This window comes from Henckelia pumila, chromosome 1, assembly GCF_033568475.1.
Source record: "Henckelia pumila isolate YLH828 chromosome 1, ASM3356847v2, whole genome shotgun sequence".
Classification (NCBI taxonomy): Eukaryota; Viridiplantae; Streptophyta; class Magnoliopsida; order Lamiales; family Gesneriaceae; genus Henckelia; species Henckelia pumila.
In genome coordinates, this window is record NC_133120.1 from 167770928 (window position 1) to 167785503 (window position 14576).

General features: G+C 33.2%; 1 long non-coding RNA gene across 2 annotated transcripts; it reads left to right on the top strand.

Moving 5' to 3' along the window:
* Nucleotides 1-5697: 5697 nt before the first annotated feature.
* On the top strand, nucleotides 5698-8769 carry LOC140876223 (uncharacterized). Of its 2 annotated transcripts, XR_012148713.1 has the most exons (4): nucleotides 5698-6173; nucleotides 7752-7828; nucleotides 8230-8332; nucleotides 8551-8769. It is a non-coding gene; the product is annotated as an uncharacterized lncRNA (long non-coding RNA). The 2 variants fall into 2 exon arrangements; XR_012148712.1 differs by lacking the exon at nucleotides 5698-6173 and having other exon boundaries at nucleotides 7497-7828.
* Nucleotides 8770-14576: the final 5807 nt, after the last annotated feature.

A 14576-nucleotide genomic window follows, 5' to 3' on the forward strand; every position in this document is an offset into this window, starting at 1 on the left:
TTTTTTTAGGCTTAATTCGATAATTTGGGTTTTGGGATTTGTTGGAAATGGATTGGATTGGAAGGATTATTGTTGTTGTGAGTTGTAGGAATTGTTATATTGATGTTTGTATTTCCGGTTAGTCGAATATATAGCTGTTATGTAACCGGTTTGAGATTTTCGGATTTTTGGAGTTTGATTGAGTTTTGGGATTGATTTGAATTGGATTGATTGATATTGAATTTTATTTATCTCCGTTCAAATTTGGTTGAAAATCGTGGAGTTCAGAGTTCGTAGAATCCGAATCGTTGAAGATTTGATCGAGTATTGGTAAAGAGTTTACTTTAATCGTTGACTTACGATTGAATGGATTCTGATTAGAATTCTTGTTCTTGTAGCTTGTCCGGATTGCAGCTACGTCGAATCAAAGAAGAGGTAAAAGACGATATCGATTGGATAAGGGATGAATACTCGTGTTTCGATTGATTCACGAGTCTCTAAATCACATACATGCATGATTACCTGTTTAGGTTGATTAAATGCATTGAGTTGAATTTCTTAAATGTATTAAGATTATCATATGCATACATATTGAACCAATGATTGTTCATAGTTCGAATTAGACGATTTGGGGATTATAGTTGAGGGGCATATGTAGTTGAGACAAACTGCAGTGACCCGACTAACTCTCTATAATGCTCCAAAGTCTAGAGGAGCGAGATATGCCGCATTTATCTCGATCGGGAAAGTCGATGAGATCGCGGTGATATATCTCGGCCTCAGGATCCTAATCTAGAAACAAAATTCTTTGATTATCTGATTAGATAATTTTGAACCCCAAAGACATGCATTGTATTTTATTGCATTTCAAAATGAGTTATTGTTATTCATGTGGTTGATACACTACGTGGAAGTACATGTCGGGTTGTGGATGTATCTTTTGATATACTATTTGATATTGCCTATTTTGTCTCTTTTACTGGGAATGTTATTTTCACCGGAGTTATCCGGCTGTTGTCTTGTCTTTGTATGTGTGCTTGGAAACAGGTGGGGCATGTTCGAGTCAGAGACAAGCATGACTAGACTAGGATTGTGACGATTGAAGTGAGGACTTGGTTTAGAAGTCGAACTTTGTATTTCGAACATGGTGTATCTTTTTTTGTATTGTTGTATTTGAATTGGAGAACTTAGAATCTGATGCAGGTTCTACTTACCGAATAGTTGATCAGCTGTAGAACTATCTTGTACTGTTTTGATATGAGTTGTATATATGGGTTTATGCATGTTGAATTATGTATATTGGAGTTGGAATGGAGTTGCGCGTTCTGCTATCTGCCTTTTATTTTGCTGGTGTAGCAGGGCACGGACCCCGTGCCACGTCCGTGTGGGGGTCCGTGTACCTACGCTTTTTGAAATGGTCGATATTTGTTCATGCACGGACCCCGTGCCTTGGTCCGTGCATGGATCCGGATGGGTTCGATCCGAGGTTGGAAAATTTTGTCTTTGAAAAGTTAGGCACGGACCCGAGCACGGAGGGTGCACAGAGTCCGTGCCCAAAACAGAGAATTGGACTTTTAGTTTATTTTGGATGCATGGACCGGACCCGGAGGTGGCACGGGGTCCGTGTACTCTTCAGGTTAATGCACGGACCAGTGCACAGATGTGTGCACAGGGTCCGGGCATGCCTTTTAAAAAAAATTCTTACCTTTTGTCCAGACTCCTGTGGATTATTTGAATGATTTATTTTGATTTGATGATTAGAATCAAGGTCCTCACAGCCATTGTGTACAACAGTCTTGAAATAAAGTAGAAGTTTTAAAATGTCACCCGTAAATTTACCATTAATGAATCATTGAATTGCTCATCATTTGTACCAGGTTCATTTCAACCTACCTTTATAGACATTACCCCCATGATAGATCTAAATGTTCTCATTTATCAATACATGCGGGGTCCACTAAAAATAATTAAGTCCACATTTATTGATAAATGTACACCGTTAAATCTATGTCAAAGGTGGTGCCTGTATAAATATGATCTAACGTACCAATTGTACCACATACGACTACCTAATAAATACATAAGAGTTTCTAAAATTTTGATTATCATTCATGCATGCATTAATCATAAGGAATACATATTGTTCCTCTCAAAAAAAAAGAAAAAAAGAAAACATATTGTAACATTGAGTACATACATACATACATATTTGCTGTTACTAATTACTAAATAATAATCGATATTCTTGATTAATTAATTATATTAATAAATATCAATCAATTAATTTTAATGACCGATCCACTACAAAAAAATTATTTATTTAGCCACGGTTTTTTTAAAACCGTGGTTAATTTTAGCCACGGTTCATATAATCCGTGGCAAAATAGCCACGGTTTTAATAAAACAGTGGTTATGTAACCACGGTTTTAAAACCGTGGCTATTGTAGCAACGGTTTTTAAAAACCCGTGGCTAAAATAGCAATGATTTTAAAATCGTGGTTAATTTAACCACGATTTTACAAAACCGTGTTTAATTTATACCCACGGTTTTAAAAAAATCGTGGCTAAATAGCCACGGTTTTTATCCTAACCACGATTTTTAAAAACGTGGTTAATTTATACCCACGATTTTAAAAAAACCGTGGCTAAGTAGCCACGGTTTTTAAAATCGTGGTTAAAACTGTGGCTATTTAGACACGGTTTAAAAAAACCGTGGATAAATTTAACCACGGTTTTTTAAAAACCGTGGTTATTTAGCCACGGTTTGGAGTTAACCATGGTTTAAAAACCGTGGTTATTTTTAGCCACGGTGTTTTCAAAACCGTGGCTATTTAACCACGATTTTAAAAAAACCATGGTTAAAATAGCAATTATATCTGCAACCTCTATCTTTCTCGATCCAGACATACGTCTTCGATTACTTCATTTTATTTCTTCCAAATTTCACTACTTTTGACCGTCAGTAATTTCTTTGTCCTCAATAAAAATTTAGATCGGAGAGTAGATCCGGAATCCTCGTATTTGATGAATTCTTCCAATACCTATTTTTTTTTAAAAAAAAACTTGTTCCGTCGAACCCAATTTCGGATCGGAAGCCATTGTCCGTGATCTGGTGAAGTAAGTATATAAAATTCAGCTTTTATTTTTCTAGATTTAATTATTGATGAATTTGTATTTTTCTTTGATTTAATTATCTAATGATTTCACGAAGTATATATCTATATATATATGTTTCTCCTTAATTTGAAACAACGTAACTATATATACCATTATTTAGCTTATTTTTAATGGATTTAGATGATTGAATTTTTTTTTAATAAAAAAATTTGTTTGATTTATAAAACAAGAATATTTGTAAAAAAATACAACTATGAAATAAAACTAGCTGTAAGTATAATTTCAGCTTTTATAAATCCGGTGAAGTAAGTACGTAAAAATATTCAGCTTTTATTTTTGTAGATTTAATTCATGATGAATTTGGATGTTTTTATTTAATTATTTAGTGAATTAGTTACATTAATGATTTCATGTTGATTATATATATATATATGGCAAACCCAAATTAAATTTACGAACATTATATATATATTTTAACATACAATTTTCAATTGATATTTATTGTAATATAAAATAGATAGTATATAAATTTTAAAAAAATTATTTTTGGCATGATATATTAAATTTTATCAAAGCTATAATTAATCTTGTATAATTTATAAAACAAGCTATTTGTAAAAAATACAACTATGAAATAAGACTAGGATAATATATATTATAATGGTAACGATTAATGAATACATACATATATATATATATATATATATAATTATAAATATGATTGTTATAAGCATTAAAGAATATCTCCTTCCTTTGATTATGGTAGGAAAATATGAATCACACGGACAAAGGATGGATGTATCGTAGACTGCAAAATGGTTATATGAATGATGAGAGCATCATTGTTGTGGACCATAAGTGATTTCCCAACTTATGCGATGCTTTCCGGTTGGAGCACAGCCGGGAAACAAGCATGCCCTCATTGCATGTTTGATTCGGAAGCGTTCACCCTTGTGCACAGTGGTAAGACGTCGTGGTTCGACAACCACAGGAAGTTTTTGCCCATTGACCACCAATTACGGCGAAAGAAGAACATGTTTATACGAGGGCGATGTGTTTTGCATCCAACTCCTCCCACCAAAACAGGGGCATTAGCATAAAATTCCCGAACCACCGGAACAATGGCGGGTTCGGGCACTTTGCAAAAGACATTTCATTTTCTCTTATTAATCCCCAAAGCGACAAAATCATTACAGTCCAAAGATAAACCAAGCTCAGCAATAGGATTGCGATTGAGTCTAGCATTTTCGTACCTCTCTTGGGCTTCACGAGAGACGAACCGATTGGAGAGTGCAGCGGAGTAGGATGAGCTAGCGGCGGCGGGGCCGAACGAACGGAATCGTTTGGCTGACATGGTGGAGGGCGGCTGGAATCAGAGGCGGTGATAGGTGGCGGTGGCGGTGAACGGCGGCGTGGTGGTTAGGAACGCAAAATAGGAGGATTCTGACATAAATTGGCGGACCCAAACTTGAATTGCGATGATAAACTCCAAGAATCTGCAAAATACGGACAATTCTGACAAGAATTTATGGAGGAATTGGAGAGTAGGGAATTGGGGATTTAGGGTTTGGTGGGAGAGAAAGAGAAAAATGAAGAAGAGGATGGGATTATAGCAAGAGTCCCGTTTTTTTAACTTTCACTCTGCGCCTCTCGCGCGCGCGCGAGAAGGTGTCTCGCGTGCGCGCGTGACTGGATTCGAGGCCCTGAAATTTTATGCTGCGCGCGTGCGAGAAAGATCCTCGCGCGCACGCGGTGCCATTTGGGATTCTCTGGACTTTTATGCCGCGCGCGCGCGAGGAAGAGCCTCGCGCGCGCGCGTTGCAATTTGTGTTCCTCTGAAAATCTTTGATGCGCGCGCACGAGGAAGAGCCTCGCGCGCGCGCGGTGCTCTTCCTTCTCCTCTGGAATGATAAGCGGCGCGCGCGCGAGGTGGCGACCTAGCGCGGGCGCGGATTCCATCAAACTCTCTGTAGATTTCTTTTGCGCGCGCGAGAGTAATGATATCTCGCGCGCGCGCGTTATTTCCGCATAATTGATTCAAAAAATGCTTTAGTTTTCTATAAAGTTCAACCAAGATAGTACAATGCATGCACAAAATATAAAACACTAACAAAACTCACAAAAATAAAATAAATACATGCAAAATAAAGAAATGTATTAAGAAGATATTTTAGTTTTTAATGTGTATATACAAAGAAATTTTAACTTATTTGAGTTTCTTCATAAATTTTTTTCTTAAAAATATTTTCATAGAAATATTTTTTTAAAAAATATTATTCGTGATTACTCTCTTCCAACCCGACGGGATCCCGAACAAATATTCGGGTCCCGACACTTCTCGGATGAGGTATCGGAAGAAAAAAATATCTCAATTCTTATTGGGATGATAATCATGTAAGAGGATTAAGGGACGGGTCCCGACCCGATTCCACCCCTATAAATTATTGTATTACATTTATTTTTAAAAAAAATTATATTTGTCAATATATGTCAAAGATATATAATTTACACTGTTTTTTTTTACGGAAAGTTTGTGTTTTTTAAATTTGTTTTGTAATTAAAAATATTTCAGATATGTTACATTTAAATTTAAAAGCTTTATATAATTTCAACGTCAATTGCTGTATTAATTTCTGCAATTGGATCGAATGTGCACATTATTTATTACAATTAAAAATATTTATTGACAAAAAATTGGTGAAATAAAAACCAAAATTTTTTGAACACAACACTTAGATATTAAAAAACAACGCGCCATTGCCAACACAATTCATTTCACATTTCCCTCTCACGTTTCCCTCTTCTGCTTCTTTCTCTCCTCCATATTTCCCAATCACTCACTATTCATGTTCACTTCCAATGCCGATTACTCCACCGTTGGTAAACCAAATTAAGATCCGAGAGTAGTTTTGGAAACCTCTCTCTGAGGACAGTCTTTCAACACCCTTTTTGCACGGTTTCAAGATTTTGTATTGAAACCCAGTTCCCGGACACCGCTTGTTTCTCCGTCAGATGCCGTCGCCGTCGCCGCCAGTTCCGAGGACCAACGTTATTTAGAAGTTCGGCTGCTCTATATGGTATATTAGAGGCTTATTTCAGGTCATTTATTTTAAAATTAGGGATTTAAGTTTGGTGAGTTGTTACATATATTTCACATTCGATTTGTTTGATTTAATGATGAAATATTTGGGTATTTATATGTGTTAGATTAGAGTATAAAAATTTTGGATATTTAATTATCCAACACTAAAGACAAAATTCAACATAATGAAAAATGCTTGGGTTCAACATATTTTCGTGTTTTTCAAACTTAATTCAAAATATATTTACGGGGAATTAAGTAGATTCTATGAGTTTGGTTTGAATTTTGAGCATTTCTCATACTTCAGGATTTATTTTGCCACTATCTCAAAATAGATTATTATAATATAATAGGATACGAATTATCAAGAACTGGGAGCACCGTGGCGGATCAGTATCATTCGAGGACCCGAAAATAAAGAGTTCAACTTTTTTGCATATTATGCACTTGATCTGCTAAAATTGCTACATATTTGGTTATACTAGGAAAGTGCACATTTACATAATTATGAAGGATAGAATTTTATTGCACCTATGCAATTTTTGATTTTGTGCATGACTTATACTTCAACGAGAGGTTACTTTTCTGTTATTTAGATGTCCGGCTGCTCTATATGGTATATTAGAGGCTTATTTGAGGTCTTTTATTCTAAAATGAGGGATTTAAGTTTGGTGAGTTGTTACATATATTTCAGATTCGATTTATTTGATTTAATAATGAAATATTTGGATATTTAATTATCCAATTGGGAAGACTATAAGTTTTTGGGTGGTTGTAGTGTATTAAAAATTTGAAATCATCGAAGTTAATTGGAGAAAAATAAAAGGCACCAGTTTGGGATGGTTTCATGGTACATGGTGAAAAAAGGGGAATAATACTCATGATAATCCTATTTAATTTATACAGAGATGTTGTGTAAGGTACTGATCATGTTCATTCCTTATGCTTGACAAAATATAATACACCAGATTTTGGTGTTAAAATTCACGAGATCTTCAAGAAGTTAATTAAGCGCACTTGGCGTGATGATATTAAAGTGATAGGATAAGGCCGGATTTCAGGCCTACCAATTTATAGTTGTTAATATATAGATAGAACAAGAAATGTTACCCCTTCTTTAATTGGCATCCATACAATCATACAAGGATGCATGATATTTTATTTCAAGCCATCTGCTTGGCTTCTGGTCGTGACATTACATTTTGAACGGTGTCATTGGATGCTATTGATCATGTGCATAATGGGTGAATGTAGATAATGGAGGAATGAGTTGAAAAATATAGATTACGTATTTACTAAACATTAGTTCGAAATTAGTTTGAAATTGGTTGTGTGCTTATTTGTAAGATATAAACTTAGGACCTAACCATGAATTCCATTACATTATTTAAATTGATTGAGATACAAATGAATTAAAAATTTTTAATCGTCCTATAACAATTGCATCCTCGTTCTTATATTAGTATTTTCCAAAACTTTTGGTTTACTTAACGTATGTATGTTTTCGATGGTGTGAGATCTATGTCGAATAGTAAATTGTTTTATGATATTTGGGATTTCATTAATGCTTCAGGTAGCCGATGATTTGTGAGACAATGAGAAGTGGAATAACATGTGGTTATGTTTCGATCTCCTACCATAGGCAGAAAGGTATGATGGATTTAATATTTATATCTTTTTTACCGGTAATTAGTTATTAATATCATGCTTCCCCTTCAAATTTGCTTATTTTTTCAGGGTTCCGATTGTGTTTTTTTATAGAGTATGGGATTTGATTATTTATTATGTAGCTAGGAAGGATGTCAAGTAGGTGAATCATAATTCATGAAATAATCATAGGACTCTTGTCTTGAAATAGTTTATAGTATTTATTTGTCGTGTTATCATATCCATACGCACAGGAAAACAATGGTAAGACAAACTTAAAAATATTTTACTTTTACTTTTATCAGAATACCTTAGTTCTCTCTTGTATCAAGAAAACTGTGCGTACCTGTATCCCTTGCTTTTGTATGTAGTTTCTGATCTATTGCGTCCAATGTCTTTTTCAGGTTTACCATGTTTTTAAGGGATCCGGTTGTTTCTTTTATACAGGCTGTGATTTCGTAGTTTTTTTATTTAAGAAGGATGTCAAGTAGGTTGTGCGTCAAAACTGTGAGTACTTGTATTCCTTGCTTTTGTCCGTAGTTTTTGATATATTGCGTTCAATGTTATGCTTAGTTTTTCATATAGAATTAATATGGATGATGAAATTAATGCTTCAATAAAAACAACTTCATGTCTACAAGATTGTAGACTTTTTCGAATAGAACTTGCATGTACGAGCTTAATTTGTATTACTTTCTTTTTATTTTTCTTTTCATTGGTTCCAGGATATATCTGCCAGCTCCAGTTCCTTTTCAGCAGTACTAGGTATTCAAATACATTTCATACTTCGTTTATTGAATTTTGAGATTGAATAATTCGTCATACTGTAATTGATGTACACATGCGGAATATGTGAGCACATATATGGTCAGTATGTTTGGAGTTTGAACTAATGTTGGGATTTCTTTTACGTGACTAATAGATTGAACAGTATAGTTGTTTCATATGTTGTCTAATATTGTGGTCATTTAGTGAGGTTAAATATTCATGTTATTCGACGACGTTAAAAAATAATGGTGATTGCGGTCAGTATGTGTCAGAAATAACTAATTTTTGGTTAATCTTTATGGTATTTTGAAATCATTATATCGTGGATAACTTTTTTGATGATCTTTACGGTATTTTGAAAAATTATACCGTGGCTAATTTTACAACGGTTTTATTTAAATTTCGCTAATAAATTAGCCATGGTTATTTAAAAAAATCGTGGATAAAAGAACTACGGTTTTTTAATACCGCGGTTGTTTAAACCACGGTTTTTTAAAAATTCGTGGTTAAAATAACCACGGTTTCCCCAAAAACCGTGGTTATTTTAACCACGGATTTTAAAAAAACCGTGGATACAATAACCACGGATTATTTAATACCGTGGTAAAAATAACCACGGTTTATTCAAAAATCGTGGTTATCTTAACCACGAATTTTTAAAAAATCGTGGTTATCTTAACCACGGTGTTTTTAAACCGTTGGTAATAATAACCATGGTTTTAAGCTACCGTTGGTAATTTAACCACGGTTTGAGAAACACTGTGGCTAAATTACCAACGGTTTTTTAAAAACTGTGGTAGAATTACCTACGGTTTTATAAAAACCGTGGTTAATTTAACCACGGTTTTTATCTACCGTTGTTAATTTAGCCACGGTTTGACAAAAATTGTGGCCCAAATTACCAACGGTTTTAAAAAAACCGTGGTTAATCAACCACGGTTTTTTAAAAAAACGTTGCTAAATTAGCCACGGTTTTTTAACAACCGTGGTTAATTTAACCACGGTTTTTATAAAACCATTGTTAATTTAGCCACGGTTTCCTAGAAATCCGTTGGTAATTTAACCACGGTTTTTTCAAAACCGTTGCTAAATTAACCACGGTTTTTAAAAAACCGTTGTTAACCTTAGCAACGGTTGATTTAACCACGGTTTCAAAAACCGTGGCTAAAACCGTGGTTAAATTTGGTTTTGGGCGTGGCTAAAACCAAAGAATTTTTGTAGTGCGAAGACAAATGAAAAGACTAAAGAGATATAAATTGATGGAATTGTGTTAGTCTATTCTCATTTCAATTTCAACAATGTAAATATATACACATTACTCACACAATTACAAACAAATTCCTAAACTTGGACAAGGAATTCGTTAGACTAAGTCACCGAATTGGTCAAGGAAATTTGAAATTTGAAAATTCAAAAACTAAATCTGATTCCTTTCTATTAAAGACTAATACTCAACTATAAATATTTCATCTTTGGCATGCAACACATCTAAACATCACTGAAATGGACGATTATATTTTGAAGAATTTTGATTTTCTGTTATGTTCGTTGCGGCTATCTTCCATCTGCTTATATAGAAAATTACACCGACTTTCATCTTGGATTTTAGGTCAACAGTAACTTACGGCCCAATTATAAAGTCAACATGGTCCAACCCTATAAGCCTTCATTCATCAGTCTGATCTACTCTTGTACTTCGATCTGCATCGATCTGCCTGCAAGCTTTCCGCTTTACGGAAACTCCATCTGACTTTTAACCAAGTCACAATACTCGAGCAATCTATCTACATGAACTCATCCGAAGACTCATCTGACCATCACATCGATCTGATCCCAGTATTCGATCTGGACCATGAACTTATCTGAACACCGAGCTCATCTAATCTGTACTAGTCGATCCGATCTCTTCTCTATTCCCATTCAATCTGATAGAAGTATACTTCAACAGAAACATTCTTCATGAAATATTTAATAAATATTCACAATATATATATATGTATATATATATATGCATGATATTATAGTTATGTTATTTTAGTTTGCCTTCCAACGTACTTAATCATTTACGTACGTGTATGTAAATATTTATTGTCTTTCAAGAGATAATGATATATCCACGTAAAATTGCGTACAAATTAATTAGCGATGATCGATATATGCTTTAAAAAAACTATTTTTAACAAAAATAAATTAATTTAATTACATGGAATGGTTTTAGAATACGATCGAGTATATGTTTTTCACACGTCACTTGATATTTTATTATTCAGAAATGAATTTTAAAAGCCAACTAATTGACATATATCCACAAGGTTGATAATTAGACGGTATCGATTCATTTCTTTAGTAACTCAACAGTTAAATTCTAAGAGTAGTATTCAACTATAAATATTTCATCTTTGGCATGCAACACATCAAAACATCACTGAAATGGACGATTATATAGGCAACTTTTGCAGTGGATTTTCTGGATCCAACAGTGAGTGCTCATCATATCTATCATATCCCATAAAGGCGCAGCCGAAGCTAATATGTTGTGCTGCCCCGAATGCCAAGGCTAAGCAAGTAGAGAAGAAGGGAGCTCATGGCAAAAAGATTGTTCCCCTAACATCATATGCGCCGACCCCAAAAGCGGCTGCGGCTCGCAAGAAACAAGAGGTTGTGAATAAAGGGAAGAATGTCACGTACCCCACAAAGACAAAGACAAAAGTTTCTGCTGCTGTGATGAAGAAGCAAGCTAAGGGCAGCAAAGTTGGTGTGGTGGCGTCCTATACGTCAACAACGAAGTCGAAAGTGGTTGTTTCTATGGAGAAAGAAGAGTATGTGAAGGTCGTTGCTGGTTTTCTTAAGTTCTAGATATCATGTGTTTAGTGCTTATATATAATTAATGGAATATCAATAATCAAAGTTAATTAGCGCTGTTGTTGATATGAATATACCTTTACATTGAGGTATTAGTTAATTAGTTATATGATCTTATAATAAAGTTTATTTTATGGTTTAATCTATTCAAAATTGTTTAGTCTCTTTCACGTCTAACTTTGCTGCATGCCCTTAGCTTGCTTTCGACCAAATCGATCGAATCAACTAACCGATACTGTTTTCGACCAAATCTCGAACAGACGATTTTCACGCCTAAAACCAAACAAATCGAATTGAATAAAAGAATTTATAATAAGCAAACTAAATAAAAGTTTTTTTTTATAAAAAAAGTTAAAGAAATATTAATGAAGGCTTTCAATCATAATTTTTCTGTTCCAAGATGAGCATCTAATAAGTTATCTTTTTTCGGAGATCAGACGAAACATTCTGTATGAAATATATATTTAATAAATATTCACAATTAATATATGCATGATTTGCTTTCCAACGTACATAATCATTTACGTGTATGTAAATATTTTTGTTTTCCAAGAGATAATGATATATATATCCACATAAAATTGCGTACAAATTAATTAGCGATGATCGATGTATGCATTAAAAAAACTATTTTTAACCAAAAAAATAAAATTAACTTAATTACATGGAATGGTTTTAGAATACGATCGAGTATATGTTTTTCACGGTTAAGTCGATGCTACCTGCAGGGTAGTGCCCTTACACGTCATGATTGGTTAAAATCAGTGGGCCCCACGCTGCCACGTCACTCGCAGGGCACTACCCTGCAGGTAGCATCGACTTAACCGTTTTTCACACATCATTTGTTATTTATTATTTATAATATATATGAATTTTAAAAGCCAACTGATTGATATATATCCACAAGGTTGATTGATAATTAGATCGACGGTATCGATTCGTTTCTTTAGTAACTCAAAAGTCAAATTTGTAAGAGTAATTAAGGAGTCATGAATTGTTGAATATAGGGTATTAATGTATGTATTTATTATCTGTTGTGTTATTAATGAACGGTGGAAGACAAATGAAAAGACCAATATCTTTCTTCAACTATAAATATGCCATATATCTTTGCATGACTACAAAAAGAAAGAAAAGAATCTCTGATATTGAAATATTTGAAGTTGCTGAAATGAATAGGAGTTCATGTTGCAGTGGGCGTTCTGGAGCGAAGAATGTGTCACCATTTTCGAAACCGAATCCCGTAAAGAGTGAGACCAAACCATGTTCTGTTGCTGTCAATATTGTGAAGCCTGAACAAGGTGGGGTGAAGCAGGAACCTACTGGTGTTCCAGTTTCCGCCCCGAAAGCATTCGCAGCTGCTTCTGTTAAGAAAGAAGAGCCCATGTAGCTAGCTAGCTAGCTAGGCTTTCTTGGGTTCTAGTTATGTGCTAAGTGCTTAATTATTTAAGTGGAATTAATTAATTAATATGTTATTGATTGAATAATTAATATGTTATTGGTTGATCTAGCTACCTAGCTATCTGATTAAAGATAGCAAACTTATTATAATTAATAAAAATGCCTTTATAATATTAAGGTATGTTCTAGATTGTTGTGTTATTAATTCTGATCATAATTAATACTCGATCGATCGATGCGATATCGCTTCTTTTCATTGTCGTTAAAAATTGATCGAATTCCCGAAGACAGATCGATTCGAGATTTCAGGTCGGCTTTAATACGTAGCTAGCTTGTATAATTTATATATATACGTGCATCAGCATAAACAAACCAATTAAGGCTTAAATTCATGATCATTGAAGTAGTACTGGATTATATTGCATCATCATGCTAAGGATTGTTAAAATTATAGCAATCATGAAATGAGTATGGATATATGCATGGTTTATACATATATATAATATATAATTTGAATTAATGATGAACCGAAAATTTTAAATATATAGTTAACAATTTGACATATGCTAAGAGCGTGCATGGTTACGTTGAAGATGTACGTTATATAATAATAATAATAATAATAATAATAATAATAATAATAATAAATTGTTTACATATGTTTAGTACTTTAGTTACCTTTCAGAAACTTTTGGAACAAGAACACATGGTATACCTATCAGGCTATCAGCGAAAAATTAGTTCAAAAAACAAATTAAAATGCGAGATAATTCTTTTTATATATGTACGATTATATATACTTAAAAAGGTGAGATTAATGGATATATAATTAAATATAATAACACATGTATATTTTTCGTGCTTTGCACGGTATATATTCAGTTTTTATTTATCTCTTTTCATAGATGATATATATATAATGTTACAGTATGTCAATCCATTATTCGTTTCTGGTCTTGACTTGTGTTAAGCGATAATTTGAAGAGAAATGCTAGATGTACATCTCAGTGTACACCTTGGTTTACACACTTCTTTATAATTATAAAACTTTCCTTGATTAACTAGATATTTATTTCTTATCATTGATATTTTGCAATTAATGAGGGAAATTAATGAGGAAAATTAGAAAAATTTTAAGTAAGGATATAAACCAAGGTGTACATCTAGCAATATTTTTCTAATTTGAATACATTGATCAAGTAGTCTGTACCCCTAAAACTAAAGCGTATTTGCAATTTCTTAATAAATTATTATTATTGGAATTTCCTTAACAAAAGAACTTATGTCATTTGGACTAAGACTAACTAATATACGGGTACACAATTAATTTCAGATATTTGGTGATCATTCATGAATGCATTGAAATAAGATTGAATATATATATATATATATTTATATAATATAATAATAATATAATATATATATATAATATTAATAAATTAGTTAATTGTTACATATTTATCAGATTCTAATTTTCATGATTTTCAATAAATTAAAAATAAAATCCAAATCATTTAAAATACGCGGAGTATATATGGTAAACTGTTGAATGGTATTATACTTGTTTCGAGACATTAACTAAGCTATATGTCATTAATATATACACACAGATACAGAAAAGTTTTTGATCGTCGTTCATGCATGCATGAATGAAGCGACATTGGATAAATTTATTTTCGGTTATTAATGAATGATGGGAGACAAATGAAAAGACTCATTT